Raw genomic sequence first — 20,048 nt, forward strand, 5'->3', positions numbered from 1 at the left:
CGCTGGTTGGTGCGGACACGTTGGGCTGTAGGACCTGTTTCCGCCCAGTTTCTCTAAACCCAACTAAATGTCTTTTTTTCCACTGTTCTGAAATCCTTGAGCATTTCGTTTTCACTTTTTTTCTCTTCCTCCATCCAATGATCATTTTTAGCTCCTTTCATCTCCACCATAAGCATTTCTCCCAGTCCTACTGTTCCTCATTCACAGATCTTTAGCATGTGCAAAGTGCAGACATTGACAGTGCGCTTCAGCATGCTTCCAGTGAATGGACCGGAGGCTTTTCGTGCGTTGGTGCATGTTCCTTCTCTATCTGTGAGGCAAGAATGACTTTGAACGCAGCCGCCAAAATGCTCGTGCACTTCAGCTCAATACTTGAAGCACAATGTCCTTGGATGGTGAAGATAGAAAGATTTATCATAAGTCTATTTTTTGTTTAGTTTAGAGGCACAGCACGGAAACAGGCCCTTCGGCCCACCGTGTCCGTGGCGACCAGCGATCCCCGCACACTAACACTACCGTACACGCACTGGGGACAATTGTTACATTCACCAAGCCAATTAACCTACAAACCTGTATGTCTTTGGAGTGTGGGAGGAAACCGAAGATCTCGGAGAAAACCCCCGCGGTCACAGGGAGAACGTACAAACTCCGTACAGATAGCACCCGTAGTTGGGATTGAACCCGGGTCTCCGGCATTATTCGCTGTAAAGCAGCAACTCTACCGCTGCGCCACCCGCTGTACACGGGGTTTGGTCCATTTTGTGAAGCTGCCTGTCCCGCTGAGTTGCTCCAGCATTATGTCTATCTTCATTTTCTGAGTTAAATAAAAAACACAGAGTGCTGGAGGAACTCAGCGGGCCAGGCAGAATCTGTGGAGGGAATGGATTAGGAGTTGTTTTGGGCCAGGGTTCTTCTTCAGTAGGAAGGAACTGCAGATCCGGTATGATATTCTTCCGATTTAAATCGGAATTCCGATTTTTTTGTTTTCCTATTTGTCAATTTTTTGTTCCCCGATTATTTGGCGGCCAATCAACTACTGTCTCTAAGGGGGTTGCGTCCAATCACCGACCAGCTTCCCTTAAAATTCCCGTCCAATCAACAAATCGGTCTCCTCCCGACTAATCAGCCACTGTCTCCAAGGGCATTGTGTCCAATCACATAATCTGCTGGTCACTCGGCGGCCAATCAGATGCAGACTCTGAGGGGCATTGCGACCAATCACCGACCAGCTTCCCTTACTGAAACAGGCGATGGCTGCAGCCAACACAGAGAGAGAGAGAGAGAGAGAGAGAGAGAGAGAGAGAGAGAGGGGGGGATGCAAGAAAGCTGCTATGACATATAATACACAATAAACTGTATTACATATACACAATATACAAGTTAGGCATTCTTGTGCTCTTACATGGATATGACCGCACATTTAAAAAAAAAATTCAGCCAAATGGTACTGCGTAAAAATACTGATTTCCTCAGCAAAATATGGATTTTCAGGTACTAGAATACTAAAATGCTCTGACAAAACTTGGCAGCTCTGCATTATCACCTAGCCCACAGCCAACAATAGACCTTTGTGGGCTCCATGTTTCCTTGATCATCATTACTTTTTGCATTTCTTTCATTTATTTGTTATCTCTATATCATCATCTATATCTCGTTTCCATTTCTCCTGACTCTGAGTCTGATGAAGGGTCTCAACCTGAAACGTCACCCATTCCGTCTCTCCAGAGATGCTGCCTGCCTGCCCCGCTGAGTTATTCCAGCATTTTGTTCCATCCCCTCGTTTTCTGCTTTTCTATGAAGCATTGATATATTTAAGTGACTAACCAACTATGCCAAACATTTCTCTCAAAATCGGAGATGCTATTTTTTGGCAAAGTAGTAAGCTTAGAATCTAGCCGCTGTATACTATATAGGTAAACTTGCTTTAGTGCAGGATTAATCTTGTGTTTCCACTATGCAAAATGTTATATTTTCTGTATTTATTTCCCATTTAGTAAAGCTGCCATAGTTACTGCAGTGCATCCTAATTTCACAGCTGAAGTTTTCCTCATTTATACTAGATTGCCTTTCGTAAGCAGTGGCATATAATATGAAGTCCTCAAATATACTAATGCTCTTAATGTTACAGTAGTTTATGTGGCAAAACAAAATTAAAACATTTCTTATACACAAAACTGGTAATAAATTCAAGGAGGAGTACTGATTTTGACTTTTTTTTATATCTTAATTTACAAAATTGCAATGTTGAATTGGTTTATGCATGAATTTATTCTTGCAGCTGTTTCACAGCACACGGGTTTGGAACAAGTTGAAAGCTGCTTAAATGACAAGGACTGCATTACCAAATATATCCAGGTTAATGAAGTTTAAAGGCGATTTAAGGAAAGGGCGCCCCCTGGTGGTACTGTATAGAAAACAAGTCTTAAGCCTTCAATCAATTCAAATCAATACTATACTGTACCATCAGGGCACCACACGATTGGCAGCCCCGCCAACAGTCTGTCTGTTTTTCATCCTTTTTTTGTTATTTTTTGTGTGTTTTCAAAGTTTGTGTAAATGTTCTCTGGTTTGTTTTATGTAAGGGGAGGGGGAGGGAGTCGGGGGAAACTTTTTTTCAACCTCTCACCTTGCCGGAGATGCGATTGTTTTCCGGGTCGTATCTCCAGTCACTCTGCGGCCTAACATCATGGAGCTGGAGGCCTTGCTCTGGATTTGACTTTGAGCCCCACCGCACGGCATGGACTTACCATCGGAGCTGATCCCTTGCCTGAGATCGTTCCAACCACGGCCTGCGGACTTTACCATTGAGGAGCTCGCAGTCTCTGGTGGAGGCCGTAGATGTCCGGAGCCCCAACGACACAGAAGGTTCGATAAGCCCCGACCCGGGATCCGATCGCCGGCGCAGGGGAGCTGAGATTCCCCCCGATGCGAGTGCTTGATCGTCCCGACACGGAGGGCCCGAACGCTGCCGGCGATGGGAGTAAGATCGTCCCATCAACGGAAGGCTCGAGGCCCCCGACCGCGGGTGAACAAAGAAGGGAAGAGATTGAACTTTTTTCGCCTTCCATCACAGTGAGGAATGTGGAGGAGTCACTGTGGTGGATGTTTTATGTTAAAATGTATTTTGTGTGTCTTGTTGCTTTTTATTGGTATAACTGTATGGCAAATGAAATTCCTCGTATGTTGCAAAACATACTTGGCTAATAAAGTATTATTGTATTTGCATTGGTTTTCTCCAGCTGCCTTGCAATGAAGCCATTTCCTAGTTAGTTTAGTATATTGTCACATGTACCGAGGTACAGTGGAAAGCTTTTGTTGCGTGTTAACCAGTCAGCGGAAAGACAATACATGATTACAATCGAGCCATTTACAGTGTATAGATACATGATAAGGGCATAACATTTAGTGCAAGGTAAAGCCAGCAAGGATAGTATGAGGGTTACCAGTGAGGTAGATAGTAGTTCAGCACTGCTCTCTGGGTGTGGTAGGATGATTCAGTTGCCTGATAACAGCTGAGAAGAAACTGTCGCTGAATCTGAAGCTGTGCGTTTTCACACCTGTACCGTTTGCCTGATGGAGATGGGTGATGGAAGCATTTAATTGTAGGTGCGCTGGATTTGGTCTTGGGGAATGTAGAAGCATCTGAACTCTATTTTGCAATATTACTCAGCATCAAAGCCTTCATCATCAAGAACCAACTAAGATGGGTCGGTCATGTTGTTCGGATGGAAGACAAGCATCTACCAAAGCAAACCTCCTACTCCCAGCTTAAAGAAGGCAAACGGAAAAGAGGCGGACAAAAGAAGAGATTCAAAGACGCCTTAAAAGCCAGCATGAAGAAATGTGAAATGGACATCGACAATTGGGGAAACCAATGCCAAGGACAGGAAACTCTGGCGAACCATCATCCAAGATGGGACAGCAACCTTCAAAGCCAAGAGATGCGCAGAATTAGAAGAAAAGAGAAGAAAACGGAAAGAGAGGCAGCAACAACCAAAGCTCGATCTGCCATCTGGAATTATCTGTCCTGAATGCAGAATAACTTTCAAAGCCAGGATTGGACTCATAAGCCACCTGAGAGTCCATAAAAACAACAGAACGTCGAGGACCATCATCCTCGACATCGGGGGATCGCCACCACGATGAGGCTTACACTGAAGGTTTCTTCTCTGGTTAGATTATCATACATATTGAGGATATATTTTACAGTGCAAGTGAGAACCAAATAGCATTAATCACTTTGTAGATAGACACAGAAAGCTGGAGTAACTCAGTAGGTCAGACAGCATCTCTGGAGAAAAGGAATGGGTGACGTTTCGGGTCTTCAGACTGAGGGCCTGTGTGCCAGGTGAGAATGATACAGAGAAGATGTTTTTGAAGCTGGTACTCGTTTTCCCCTAGCGAACACCTAACAATGGCCTGTTTCTATCGTTGTTACTTTTTTGCAAATCTTTCAATCATTTGTTCTATATCTCTCCACTTCACCATCTATATCTCTTGTTTCCCTTTCCCCTGACTCTCAGTCTGAAGAAGGGCCTCAACCTGAAACGTCACCCATTCCTTCTCTCCAGAGATGCTGCCTGACCCACTGAGTTTCTCCAGCGTTTTGTGTCTATCTTTGGTTTAAACCAGCATCTGCAGTTCCTTCCTACACATTGTCCAGATTGTTTTGGGAACCACAAGAACAGAAAGTTTGCTTTAATGGATTTTACATGCAGTTTGTTTGGTGTTTCTGTGCATCTACCCACTGCTGCTTTGCTCACGAGTTTGCATGAGTAAAATGCATGGCCTTGATGAGTCTGCATCTATCAGTGTTCCGTAGAAAAAAGTTATATTTCATGTTGTAAATTGCAGATAGTGAAGATGATTGTGAAAGATTGCAGCAGGATCTGGATCGATTGGCCAGGTGGGCTGAGGAATGGTTGATGGAATTTAATACCGAGAAATGTTCGGTGTTGCATTTTGGGACGTCTAAGGGCAGGACCTACACAGTGAACGGTAGGCCTCTGGGGTGTGTTTTAGAGCAGAGGGATCTAGGAGTACAGGTGCATGGTTCCTTGAAGGTGGAGTCGCAGGTAGATAAGGTGGTCAAAGAGGCTTTTCGCACATTGGGCTTCATTAGTAAGAGTATTGAGTATAGAAGTTGGGTGATCATGTTGCAGTTGTATGACATTGGTGAGATCACATTTAGAGTATTGTGTTCAGTTCGGGGCACCATGTTATAGGAAAGATGTTGTCAAGCTGGAAAGGGTACAGAGAAGATTTACGAGGATGTTGGCAGAACTAGAGGGTGTGAGCTATAGTGCGAGGTTGAGTAGGCTAGGACTCTATTCCTTGGAGCGCAGGAGGATGAGGGGTGATCTTATAGAGGAGAAAAAGATCATGAGGAATAAATCAGAGAGATGCACAGTCTCTTGCCAAGAGTAGGTGAATCGAGGACCAGAGGACAGGTTTAAGGTGAAAGGGAAAAGATTGAATAGGAATCTGAGGGGTAACTTTTTCACACTAAGGGCGGTGGGTGTATGGAACAAGCTGCCAGAGGAGGTAGTTGAGGGACATGGACCAAACGTGGGCTAGTGTAGCAGTGACATGTTGGCTGGTGTGGGCAAGTTGGGCCAAAGGGCCTGTTTCCACTCTGTATCACACTCTGACTATAAAAACTGGAAACTCCTCTATATATCCGTACGTTCCAAAGGTGGACTGCATCTCTGGCCTAAAGTGTTCCATAAAAGTAACGTTTCACATTCCTGGGCCTCCAACCACAAACATCTGAAGCACTCAAGCCCTGGGAAGATACGGGATCTGGAACTCAGGATATTGCCACAGACGGCTGTGGAGGTCAAGTCAGTGGAGTTTTTTTGGGCAGTGATACAAGGATTCTCAGATTCAGATTCAATTTTAATTGTCATTGTCAGTGTACAGTACAGAGACAACGAAATGCATTTAGCATCTTTCTGGAAGAGCGACATAGCAAATGATTTGAATAAATAATAATAAGTGTCCGGGGGGGGGGGGGGGGGGGGGGGGGTGATTGGCAGTCACCGAGGTACGTTGTTGAGTAGAGTGACAGCCGCCGGGAAGAAGTTTTTTGTTGATATCGGAGATTATGGGGCGAGGGCAGGAGAGTGGGGTTGAGAGGGAAAGATATATCAGCCATGATTGAATGGTGGAGTAGACTTGATGGGCTGAATGGCCATCTTGTTGGAGATTATTTCAAAACTAAACATGTTTGTATTTTTGACTTTAGTTGCTCTCAGATTTTCTCCTGTTAATTACTCTTAATTTGACATTAAATTACCCACTCTGACTTGCACTTCCTTGTTCAGGATTGATTTCACGATCCTTCAATCCTTCAGTTAGTTAAGGAATTTGCATGGTTGTTTGCAATGTTCCCTAAAGATCCCTGATGACACCAGCCAGTTCCATCAGTGCACATCCAAAAGCATTCATTCATTCATCATCGTTGAAAACATTAGCGACGCAGTGGTGCTGGTTTCCAAACGGGAACGGTGACGGACGCACCACATGTCTCTGTCCGCTAGTTCCTGCGGACCTCCGACACTGGGAGTGTAGGATTGTGGTGTGTGTGCTTTATCATCATTCCTTACAATGCTATGTTCAGTTTTTTAGTAATAATCTTTCAAAACTCTTTAGATTCTGGAGTAGTTCCTGAGGATTGGAGGGTAGCAAACGTAACCCCACTTTTTAAGAAGGGAGTGAGAGAGAAAACGGGGAATTACAGACCAGTTAGTCTAACATCAGTAGTGGGGAAACTGCTAGAGTCAGTTATTAAAGATGGGATAGCAGCACATTTGGAAAGTGGTGAAATCATTGGACAAAGTCAGCATGGATTTACAAAAGGTAAATCATGTCTGACGAATCTTATAGAATTCTTCGAGGATGTAACTAGTAGCGTGGATAGGGGAGAACCAGTGGATGTGGTGTATCTGGACTTCCAGAAGGCTTTCGACAAGGTCCCACATAAGAGATTAGTATACAAACTTAAAGCACACGGCATTGGGGGTTCAGTATTGATGTGGATAGAGAACTGGCTGGCAAACAGGAAGCAAAGAGTAGGAGTAAACGGGTCCTTTTCACAATGGCAGGCAGTGACTAGTGGGGTACCGCAAGGCTCAGTGCTGGGACCCCAGCTATTTACAATATATATTAATGATCTGGATGAGGGAATTGAAGGCAATATCTCCAAGTTTGCAGATGAGACTAAGCTGGGGGGCAGTGTTAGATGTGAGGAGGATGCTAGGAGACTGCAAGGTGACTTGGATAGGCTGGGTGAGTGGGCAAATGTTTGGCTGATGCAGTATAATGTGGATAAATGTGAGGTTATCCATTTTGGTGGCAAAAACAGGAAAGCAGACTATTATCTAAATGGTGGCCGACTAGGAAAAGGGGAGATGCAGCGAGACCTGGGTGTCATGGTACACCAGTCATTGAAAGTAGGCATGCAGGTGTAGCAGGCAGTGAAGAAAGCGAATGGTATGTTAGCTTTCATAGCAAAAGGATTTGAGTATAGGAGCAGGGAGGTTCTACTGCAGTTGTACAGGGTCTTGGTGAGACCACACCTGGAGTATTGCGTACAGTTTTGGTCTCCAAATCTGAGGAAGGACATTATTGCCATAGAGGGAGTGCAGAGAAGGTTCACCAGACTGATTACTGGGATGTCAGGACTGTCTTATGAAGAAAGACTGGATAGACTTGGTTTATACTCTCTAGAATTTAGGAGATTGAGAGGGGATCTTATAGAAACTTACAAAATTCTTAAGGGGTTGAACAGGCTAGATGCAGGAAGATTGCTCCCGATGTTGGGGAAGTCCAGGACAAGGGGTCACAGCTTAAGGATAAGGGGGAAATCCTTTAAAACTGAGATGAGAAGAACTTTTTTCACACAGAGAGTGGTGAATCTCTGGAACTCTCTGCCACAGAGGGTAGTCGAGGCCAGTTCATTGGCTATATTTAAGAGGGAGTTAGATGTGGCCCTTGTGGCTAAGGGGATCAGAGGGTATGGAGAGAAGGCAGGTACGGGATACTGAGTTGGATGATCAGCCATGATCATATTGAATGGCGGTGCAGGCTCGAAGGGCCGAATGGCCTACTCCTGCACCTAATTTCTATGTTTCTATGTTTCTATGTACGACAGTGATTGGTACTTCCACATGCAAAAAGCATGCAGTGAAAATTATCTTGAAGATTAAATAAGCAAAGACAAGCCTAACCAATTATCCAATCTATTCATCAACATGATCACAGAATTTTTTGAATTATTAATGTGCTAACAGAATATTCTCAAATTACTTAAGTTATTAAGACCGAGTTATTTAGTTTGATATGATATGTTGCGATATGATAGAACTTTATTTATCCCAGGAGGGAAATTGATCTGCCAACGGTCATAAAACACAAAATACATGAAACATGAAATTAAAGTGATGAGTGGAAAGGATTGGGGATGTGCAAAGATTGGGGAGGGGGGTCAGTCTACCCCACGATAAAAGGGGGAGGTGTTGTACAGTTTGATAGCCACATTGAAGAACAGGAGCCTGAAATCTGCAACATCCAGGTTCAGGAATAGCTGCTTCCCCACAGCCATCAGGCTAATAAACACAACTTCAAACAAAACTCTGAACTATAACAGCCTATTGCACTTTATCTGTTTATTAATGTGTGTGTATATATATATATATATATTCTATGGTATATGGACACACTGATCTGATCTGTATTTATGCCTACAATATTCTGTTGTGCTGCAGCAATGCAAGAATGTCATTGTCCTATCTGGGACACATGACAATAAACTCTCTTGACTTGACTTGACTTGACTTGGGTCTCCTGTGGCGTTCTGTCCTGCATCTTGGTGGAACCGGTTGCTGAAGGTGCTCCTCGGGTTGACTAGTGTGTCATGGAGTGGGTGTGCTGTATTGTCCAAGATGCTCTACGTACTAAAGTTACATTAAAAGCTGTTTGCAACAGAGCAGTATTAGATTTATAGTGTGGTAGAGCATCTAACAACTGCATTTGTTAGAATTATCCTTTGTACATTAAGGTTTTTAAATGATTTGGCTTGTTGTTGAAAATGCAAGTTGGTGTCAGTCATGTGAAGTAATTAATGAGATCCCAGTTTGCAAAACTTAACTGTGAGTGATGCATCTTGCATGGCCTATTTTCAATATTGACATTTTATCATGAATTTGCTTCTTACCCGAGCCTGCAGTACCATTTAGTTTAGTTTAGAGATACAGCGTGGAAACAGGCCGCTCGGCCCACCGGGTCTGCGCCGACCAACGATCACCGCACATTAACACTATCCTATACACACTAGGGATAATTTTGACATTTACCAAGCCAATTAACCTACAAACCTGTATGCCTTTAGAGTGTGGGAGGAAACCGAAGATCTTGGAGAAAACCCATGCAGGTCACGGGGAGAACGTACAAACTCCGTACAGACAGCACCCGTAGTCGGGATTGAACCTGGGTCTCCGGCAGCAACTCTGCAAGGCCACCGTGAATAATGGGAAATGTCATGAGCTTTGCTTGATAGCAAGATTTGGTCCCAAGTGAATACATGTTCCCGGATATTGGGATTTTATGACACTAACTATTTTACGCCTAACTTCCAAGATGAATTTCCAAAGATTGCATCTGGGTAGTGGATAATGTGAAGAGAATATATATTTTTTATCAGTCTGAAGAAGGGTCTTGACCTGAAACGTCGCCCATTCCTTCTCTCCAGAGATGCTGCCTGATCCGCTGAGTTACTCCAGCATTTGGTGCATTATTTATGCCAGGCACACTATATCTACCTTCGATTTAAACCAGCATCTGCTGATCTTTCCCTCACAAAATAAATTCTAATGGGCCTGTCCCACAGTACGAGCTAATTCAAGAGTTCTCAGAAGTTTCCCCTAATTTGAACTTGGAGAATTACGATAATAGCTGCTCGTAGGTACTTGAGGTTCTCGTGGACATTTTTCAACATGTTGAAAAATCTTCACGAGTCTTCCCGAGCTTACCACATTTCACGAATACCTGCTGTTAGCGTTACGAGCCGCTAAGAGATGTCCCGAGCTCCGACATACCCACTACGTACAATCTATGTGCTTACCACGAGTTTGATTTTTTTTTAAACTCAGGAGAGCTCTTGGGTAAACTTGTACAGTGGGACAGGACCATTACTTTGCATTAATGGCAATGATTTACTAAAGACATAGATGTAATAGTTTCTGGGGGGATTAGAGAATAAATTACATACTTTTATACCTTTTTGAAACCATTGGGTCATAGAGTGATACAGCGTGGAAACAGGTTCTTCGCCCAACATGCCCACTCCGACCATCGGGTCCGTTGACCCGCGCCACTCGAGTCTGAAGAAGGGTTTTGGCCCAAAACGTCGCCTATTTCCTTCGCTCCATAGATGCTGCTGCACCCGCTGAGTTTCCCCAGCATTTTTGTGTACCTCCCAGCTACATTAGTCCCACCTGCCCGTGTTAACCATGTACTTGTCTAACTCTTTCTTAAATGTTGGGATAGTCCCTGCCTCAACTACCTCCTCTCCATACAACCACCACCTATTGTGTGAAAAAGTTACCCCTCTGATTCCTATTAAATCTTTTCCCCTTGATCTTAACCCTACAGTATGTCCTCTGGTCCTTGATTCACCTACTCTGCGCATCTACCCGATCTATTCCCCTCATGATTTTATACACCTCTGTAAGATCAACCCTCATCTTCCTGCGCTCCAGAGAATAAAATCCCAGCCTACTCAACCTCTCCCTGTAGCTCACACCCTATTCCTGGCAACATCCTCGTAAATCTTCTCTGTACCCTTTCCAGCTTGACAACATCTTTCCTATAACATGGTGCCCAGAACTGAACACAACACTCTAAATGCGGCCTCACCAAAGTCTTATACAACTGCAACATTTATTGGCACTGGGCCTGTACTCGCTGGAGTTTAGAAGAATGAGGGGGGACCTCATTGAAACATACAGAATAGTGAAAGGCTGACTAGAGTGGATGTGGAGAGAATGTTTCCACTAGTGGGAGAATCTAGGACTAGAGGTCATAGCCTCAGAATTAAAGGACGTTCTTTTAGGAAGGAGATGAGGAGAAATTGTGTTAGTCAGAGAATGGTGATTCTGTGGAATTCATTGTGGAGGCCATGTCAGTGGATATTTTTAAGGCAGAGAGAGATAGATTCTTGATTAGAACACGTGTCAGAGGTTATGGGGAGAAGGCAGGAGAATGGGGTTAGGAGGGAGAGATAGATCAGCCACGATTGAATGGCGGAGTAGACTTGATGGGCCGAATGGGCTAATTCTACTCCTATCACTTATGACCTTATGATAACATGACCTCCCAACTTCTATACTCGATACTCTGTCCTGTTTGATAATGGTGTTGTGTTGTGATTGCTGTTGTTTCTCTGCCCTTATTCCTTAATGAGGATCAGGCAACATTTGGACAGGCCAGGGACTGGAGCAAGCGGCTGCTCTGATCCCTATTGTACGTGGGCTGGGCCACGCTCAGACCCAACCCTAGGCTTGATCCATCCCTTCCAACTGCACCTTCCTGTAACTTCCCCAGGCAAGCCCTTCTGAAAGTTGTAAAAAGGAACTGCAGATGCTGGTTTAAACTGCAGATAGACACAACAAGCTGGAGTAACTCAACGGGACAGATTGCATCTCTGGAGATAAGGAATGGGTGACGTTTCCGGTCGAGACCCTTCTTCAGACTGGTAGGGGTAAGGGAAACGAGAGATATAGATGGTGATGTGGAGAAATAAAGAACAATGAATGAAAGATATGCAAAAAAGTAAATATGATAAAGGAAACAGGCCTTTGTTAGCTGTTTGTAGGGTGAAAATGAGAAGCTAGTGCGACTTGGGTGGGGGATGGATAGAGAGAGAGGGAATGCCGGGGCTACCTGAAGTGAGATAAATCAATATTCATACCACTGGGCTGTAAACTGCCCGAGCGAAATATAAGATGCTGTTCCTCCAATTTGCGTTTAGCCTCACTCTGACAATGGAGGAGACCGAGGATAGAAAGGTCTGTGTAGGAATGGGAAGGAGAATTAAAGTGTCCAGCAACCGGGAGATCAGGTTGGTTCACGCGGGCTGAGTGAAGGTGTTCAGTAAAACGATCGCCCAGTCTACATTTGGTCTCACCGATGTATAAGAGTCCACATCTTGAACAACGGATACAGTAGATGAGGTTGGAGGAGGTGCAAGTGAACCTCTGCCTAACCTGAAAGGACTGTCGGGGTCCCTGGACAGAGTGGAGAGAGAGGAGGTTGCGGCCCTGATCTTACCATCTATTTATCCCTCCAGAACACTAATAAAATAGGAGCAGGCCAAGGCCTAATTCCTCAAGCCTGCCTCATAATTCAGTTTAGTTTAGAGATGCAGTTCGGAAACAGGCCCTTCGGCCCACCGAGTCTGCACTGACCAGCGATCCCCACATACAGGTACACAACCTTTTATCCGAAATTCCGGAAACCGAAAAGCTCCGAAAACGGGACATTTTTTCCCCAGGATGTCGTCTGCACACCAAAGCTCGCGTGTGGCGCCAAACTTGACCCGAAACGACCCACGGTCAACCCAGGTCTGTACTACTGTAGCTGCTGGTGTGAGGGGGGGGGACTTTAATTCTTAGTCCCCTACCTGGTCGGAGAGGCAGCATCCCTCCAAGCTGCTTTTTCGCCCCGTCCTTGTGGCCTACCATCGAAAATGGAGCGGCGGTTGGAGCTCGGACCCCGCCGAACTCGATCCCTGGCTCCGCGGCGCTCCAAATCCAGCGCCGCCCATGCTCGTGGCCACAGCTCCGCGATGTTGGGAGTCGGCGGCCACAGCGCTCCGGAGCTTACTGCACGGCGACCCGGTAAGGCATTGCCCGCTCCACGCTGGTATCCCAGCGCTGCACCGCCGCCGACTCCCAACATCACGGAGCTGGGGCTGCGGGCCGCGGGCCGCGCTGGATTTGGAGCGCCGCGGAGCCAGGGATCAGTTCGCCGGGGTCGGAGCTCCAACCGGCGCGGCCTGAGAGCTACGAGTGCCCCGGTCTCCAGTCTCCGGGCCGCCCGCGCTACCTCCCTCACCGAGTAACTGCCGGGATCGAGGCGCAAACTCGTGACCTTGCGGCCACGAGCACGAGCCTCCCGTTAGAATCTACGCTAAAAATATTCCATTCCGAAATCCGAAAAATTCCGAAATCCGAGAAGTGTCTGGTCCTAAGGCTTTCGGATAAAAGGTTGTGTACCTGTATTAACACCATCCTACACACACTAGGGGCAATTTTACATTTATACAAAGCCAATTAACCTACAAACCTGTACATCTTTGGAGTGTGGGGGAAAAACTGAAGATCTCTGTGAAAACCCACGAGGGTCATGGGGAGAACGTACAGACTGCACCCGCAGTCAGGATCGAGTCCGGGTCTCTGGCGCTGTAAGGCAGCAACTCTACCGCTGCGCCACTGTGTTGCCACGTAATCATGGCTGATCTGCCCCAGATCGCACTTCCTCGCAACAAAAGCTTTTCACTGTCCCTCGGTACACATGACAATAAACAAAACTGAAACCTTTGTTCCACGTCCCCACAGCCCTCAATTCCCTGACCTCTGGGAAGTATATCTCCTTCTGTGCGTTCCAGCTCTTGCAGCGGCCTTGATCTCTGTGCCATCTCTCTTGTTTCCAGAGAAGGATTCAAAAACAGTGTGTATGAGAGAGTGTGGCATAGCACATGGCATTGATGCTCCAGTAGGGGCCTTGTCTTGCACAATCAACAATTTGCACAATATTGCAGTATTGGTCTGTCCTTGTGTATGACTGAAATACTCTTAGGTTTGGTTTTCCTTAAGGGCCTGTCCCACTTTCACGACCCAATTCACGACCTTTTTTACTCGTGGACATGTTGAAAAAACGCCCCGACCTACTTGATGCCACGAGTACCTACGACTAGCATCACGACCTGCCCATGACATACCTACGACCTCGTGACGACCATGCTGCGAGTATGAGTCAAGGGCAAACTTGGCAGAGGTCGTGAATTAGGTTGTGAAGGTGGGACAGGCCCTTTAATATCCACATTGTATCGTCTACAAATGCACTCAGATAAGTAATGTGGCAATTTTTTTTCCCTGTTGCTTGTCGTGCTGTGAGAAACATCCAATTTAATGTAAATAAAATCTGTTGTAGGGTTTAGTTTTTTAGTGTAGAGATACAGAGTGGAAACAGGCCTTTGGCCCACTGGGCCCGTACCGACCAGCGATCCCCACACGTTAATCTTACACGCGCTAGGGACAATTTGCACTTGTATCAAGACAAATAACCTACAAACCACTTTGGAGTGTGGGAGGAAACCGAAGGTCTCAGAGAAAAGCCACGCAGGTCACAGGGAGAGCGTACAGGCCAGCACCCGTAGCCAGGATGGAACCCGGGTCTCCGACGCTGTAAGGCAGCAACTCTACCGCTGCACCACCATGCCACCATATTCAATCCTATTTTGCCATGGAGCAGTTCCCTGAATTCATTAGAGGTGTGTGTTTTAATTACACTGTAAACGTGCTGCAGCGTGTTCTGAAGGGTTGTTTCTGCTGTCTGGCATCTGTTCAGAGGCACAGGCAGAATCACTGCTGTCATCAACTTACCAAGGTCATGAGCAGCAAATAGATATGCACAAATTTGTTTGCAGATTTAAAACGTTGCCTACGGCTTTCGAGACCAGCCCTTCATCACAGCTGGATCCTGATGTTTCTTGGTTGTGCGTGAAATCTGTGCTGCATGCATGCAAGAGCTTCAATCTCATTAATTACTTTGTGGACTATTTATGGGGTCTTGGTATCAAGTTACAGAGGCTGCTTTCATTCAAATAATTATTTGTAGAGGCTCTGGTTGATGGAGTGCAGGATGTTCTGTGACTTTAATTAGGCTTCACTCAGGCAGCCTCTTCCATTACTGTGTGTTGTCTGCATGGTAAACTATGCTTTACTTACAACTGATTCACTTCACAGCTCGAGCTGGTGTGTAGGTAGTGTGACCTGCTTTATCTTGATCATTCCTCCACCAACCTAGTGACCAATTGCAATGCTCCTGAGCACCTGGCCAGCAATCCGAAACGTCACCCACTCCTTCTCCCCAGAGGTGCTGCCTGACCCGCTGAGTTACTCCAGCATTTTGTGTCTATCTTCAGAAATCTTTTCAACTGCGAATCTGCAAATTTGCTCCTTGCAGTACTGTCCTCGCTAGTGTGCTCCACTTTGATGGCAATGGTAGCTGGCAGTGACATTTCAAATCTCCAGGCTACAGGGCATGGGCAGGAAAGAGAGGTTTGTTAATTCGGTATATATTTAAAAAACTGTGTGTGAAACATTTTTTTTCACGTGTCCTGAAGTAACCCAATGGAGACGTTATTTTCACTCAGACTGAAGCTCCGTGTTAATGTGCCAGGATGGAATTCTCCTTAGTATTCATTCCACACTACTGTGGGACCATAGAGATTAGACACAAAATGCTGGAGTAACTCAGCGGGACAGGCAGCATCTCTGGAGAGAAGGAATGGGTGACGATTCGGGTCGAGACCTTGCTCGGGCTGCCCAAGGATCGTTGCATCCATGCCTGCAACTAGTAAGAAGAGACTTAAGGGCCTGTCCCACGAGCATGCGACTCCATGCGGCAAGCACGACCTAACGTGGTCGCTTGAGCCGTACGGCCTCGCGGGGCCGGTCCCACTTCGATCGCCGGAGCCGTATGGAGTTGTGCGGAGCTGATCCCGACGTCGCGCGGGGCTCCGAAAAACTGACCGTGTTCAAAAATTCCGTGCGGCAACGACCTGCCGGCCTGCAGCCACCTCGACACTGTACGTCACGCGCGAACTTCGCTCAAACTTCACGTTACTCACTCGACTTCTGCGCGGCCCCTGCTTCCGGTTTGGTTGCTCTTGCCGCATGCAGGTCGCATGCTCGTGGGACAGGCCCTTTAACGTCAGGGGACTCACCCTGGCTGGAAAAACAAAGCCGCAGCAGCCCATTGCTCCCTCCACAAGGTGCTCTACTTGGTGAGTCATCAACCTATTGCAGCTTTTTTGCTCTGACTGTAAGAGTTCAAGTGAGCTACGTCACCTCATCCTGGTCCACAGGGATCATCTGATTTTATTTCTTGAATGACAGATGGCAGTATGAAAATAATCAACGAACACTGGATATGTAGGGAGGAACTGCAGATGCTGGTTTAAACTGTGTCTAGACACAAAAAGCTGGAGTAACTCAGCGGGTCAGACAGCATCTCTGGAGAAAAGGAACAGATGATGTTTCTGGGTCGGTCTGAAGAAGGGTCTTGACCCGAAACGTCACCTAAACCTTTCTCTCCAGGGATGCTGCCTGACCCGCTGAGTTACTCCAGTTTTTTGAGTCTCTCTTTGTAAACTGGATATACATCACAACATTTTCTGACAATAATATTATTGGGGCCAAGGAACACAGGAATGGTTTTTATTGATGCATTGTCTGTTAACGGGGTGGGAGATTGCAACCTTCACCTGGACCGCCCTGTTTCGACGAATGCAATCAATGCGTGCACAATCAAGTAAGATCAAATAGAACGAGTTGTCCTACAACTTTAGGCTGTACACGCCATATGCAAGATGAAGAAGTCTGTTAACAATTTCAGAAAAATGTGAACTTATTTACTATTAAACTGGGAAACCTGATAGGGAGCAAGAGCGTGAACTTTATAAAACTAAGGGGCCATTTGTCCCTGTTGCTTTCAATATGAAAGATGCTTTCACCATCTGAGGGCGAATCAGCTGCTTTGATAATTAGGAAATGATGAAAGGAGTCAGGATTCCAAAATAAATGATGTAATGTAATGGTTAACACATTAGTTAGAGGGATCAGTGCTCAGTGATGCGAATAGTGTGTTGAAGGTTTCAACTGGAAATTATCCATGATGCACACAGTCCCTTGCCCAGAGTAGGGGAATTGAGGACCAGAGGACATAGGTTCAAGGTGAAGGGGAAAAGATTTCATAGGAATCTGAACGGTAACTTTTTTGACACAAAGGGTGGTGGGTGTGTGGAACAAGCTGCCAGAGGGGGTAGTTGAGGCTGGGACTATCCCATCGTTTAAGAAACAGTTAGACAGGTAAATGGATAGGACGGGTTTGGAGGGATATGGACTAGTGTAGCTGGAATATGTTGGCCGGTGTCGGCAAGTTGGGCCGAAGGGCCTGTTTCCACGCTGTATGACTATGACTATTATTGAATGTGGTTACTCTCAGCAATCCCAAAAAAAATTTGTATTATGGATATATGCTCCACTATAGCATTATTTTATTTCTAGCATCTTTCAAAGTAGCGAAAAATAATAATATTCTCATAGTTAATGTGTAGATATACTGCTTGTTTTGAGGACAAGCTTTAATAAATATGGGAAGCTCTTACGTCCCTGTCCTACTTTCCCGAGTTAGTCACAAACTCTCCCGAGTTTTCCCCTTGATTCGAACTCGGGGAATGTCGGGTAATGTCGGTAGCGAGTCCATACTCCAGCATTTTGTGTCCTACCTTCAGAAATCTTTTCAACTGCGTACCTGCAAGTTTGCTCCTTGCAGTCCTGTCCTCGCTAGTGTGCTCACTTTGATGGCAATGCCATTTCAAATCTCCAGGCTTTGAAATCTCCATAGAAGCCCATAGGAGTCCGTAGATGTTTCGTAGCGGCTCGTAATGCCAGCTGTAGGAACTCGGGGCATCAGGTACGTCGGGACGTTTTTTCAACATGTTGAAAAATGTCCACAAGTTAAAAAAAAAAGCCCCGAGTACCTATGAACGCCTATTACTGTCATTCTCCGAGTTCGAATCAAGGGGAAAACTCTGGAGAATTCTGGACTAACTCGTGAAAGTAGGACAGGCCTTTACTTCAATCATTGTAGGATGGAACTGCAGATGCTGGTTTAAACTGAAAATAGACACAGAAAGCTGGAGTAACTCAGCGGGACAGGCAGCGTCTCTGGAGAGAAGGGAAAGAAAAAAGGAGGGACATATATCTTGTTGCCCTTTACACTGGCTCTCATTCTGCAGAAGCGGCTCGACCTCAAAATGTCACCTATTCCTTTTCTCCGGAGATGCAGTCTGACCCGCTGAGTTACTCCAGCTTTTTGTATCTGTCTTCAGTTTCAATCATTGTTGACCTTGGAGTGAGCTGGTTTGAACTACATTGGCAGTCGGGGTGTGGACATTGGCTTTGGTGCCCATCTTTACAGAGGAGAGGGGCTTGTGAATGTTTGGTATTCATTGATTCCTGCTGGCATCTGTAAGTGAAGAAACTCTCAACTTGCAAGCCGGGGGGGGGAGCCAATGCCTAGATCTTAACCACCTCAACAACCTCTTTTGATTTTTTCCCACCTCCTGCAGATCAAAGGGGCAGTTGTGGGCACTCTCTTAACCCCCAGCTATGTTTGCCTATTTTGTCAACTACATTAATTTGGCCTTGTACACTCACGCAGAAATTGTCAATTGCCCTTTTGCCACCAACTTCGATCCTATCTTATTTCCCCCGGACTCTCTCTGACACTTAGATTCATGTGATTAGAGCAGAATTTGGCCATTCGGCCCATCAAGTCTACAATCATGGCTGATCTATCTCTCCCCAGGATATGTTAGCTTGTACCCCATAAACCTCTTTGAAACAAATCTATAGTCATATATTTGTTAATTACCAACTCTAACCAAATTGCGGGATTTCTTTTAGATATGTGACTGTTTCTTTATAATGTCTCCAATCAATAATAAAAGTATTTGCAACATAATTCAAACCTGTTTTTTATATTCCTGTTTGGAATATTTTGTACAATATTGACTTCTTCTCTTGGTTCTAATTCGTTAATATTTTTCAATACATCTACAATATTATTTATTCTTTGGTGAAATGCCCCTTTTTGTTATGCAAAAGACTTGGCTCCCAAGGGTACCATTAAACAGGGTGTGGTGTGCTTCAGTTAGCTCCCCTACACTGTGCCGTAGATTGTCTTTGTCTATGAAGTGGAGCCAGACAGTGGAACATCAATGTGGATATTTAGAGGCTGGATTCCAATTCTCACTCAGGTAATTTTATTGAATATATTTGGTACAATTCGTGCAAAAGGCTTACGGGATTGAAACAAAAAAACTATTGTGTTTCATTTACGTGATAAATTAATGGGACTGATTGTGGATGATTGCAGCCGTGAATAGCGTTGCTGGCTCGAAGGGCCGAATGGCCTACTCCTGCACCTATTGTCTATTGTCTATTGCAGAGAAATTGATGTGAAAGATACCTGTTTTAACTTGGGAAGTTTTGATAGAAACTGTACTTTGTGAGTCATTTTTGTTGAAATTGTGTAAAGCAACTGGAATCGGAGAATTAGGAAAAATGTGAAAAGCTTAACGGAGTCACTGAAATGAAACTCAACGGGTTCCAAGCCAAAGGTCCTGCCTGAAACATCGTCCGTCGGTTCCCTCCACAGATGCAGCCTGACCTGCTGAGTTCCTCCAGCACGTTTGTGACTTTGCACAAGAAAGTTTTTTCCCGTTCCTTCTCGTGTATCTTTTATTGAAGATTGGATTTTTCTCTGTTTGTAACCCAAGAGCTTTCCAGTAATTCAGTGCGCGCCTGTTTTGGTAGACTATTCCACAAAAGAATAATCAGCCTGGAAAGCAGATCACAAAAGATAGACACAAAAAGCTGGAGTAACTCAGCGAGACAGGCAGCATCGCTGGATAGAAGGGATGTGTGATGGTTCGGGTCAAGAGTGTTTTATTGTCATATGTCCCAGATAGAACAATGAAATTATTACTTGCAGCAGCACAACAGAATATGCAAGCACACTGCTCTGTAAACAATATAATAAACGGGGAAAAAAAGTTCAATGTGTGTGTACACAGTATACACAAATACTCACATATACACATATACATGCAGTGGCTCAGCGGTAAAGTTGCTGTCTTGCAGCAAATGTAGAGCCGGAGACCTGACTACGGGTGCTGTCTGTACAGAGTTTTC

At 45.3% G+C, this 20,048-nt stretch overlaps 1 protein-coding gene across 3 annotated transcripts in view; it reads left to right on the forward strand.

Annotated features, from left to right (window-relative positions):
- The window catches only part of tiam2 (TIAM Rac1 associated GEF 2), a 276,975-nt gene that overhangs the window by 208,487 nt on the left and 48,440 nt on the right, over nt 1–20,048 (forward strand). The gene's annotated exons all lie outside the window — the stretch shown is intronic.

This window comes from Amblyraja radiata, chromosome 8 (assembly GCF_010909765.2).
Source record: "Amblyraja radiata isolate CabotCenter1 chromosome 8, sAmbRad1.1.pri, whole genome shotgun sequence".
Taxonomy (NCBI): domain Eukaryota; kingdom Metazoa; phylum Chordata; class Chondrichthyes; order Rajiformes; family Rajidae; genus Amblyraja; species Amblyraja radiata.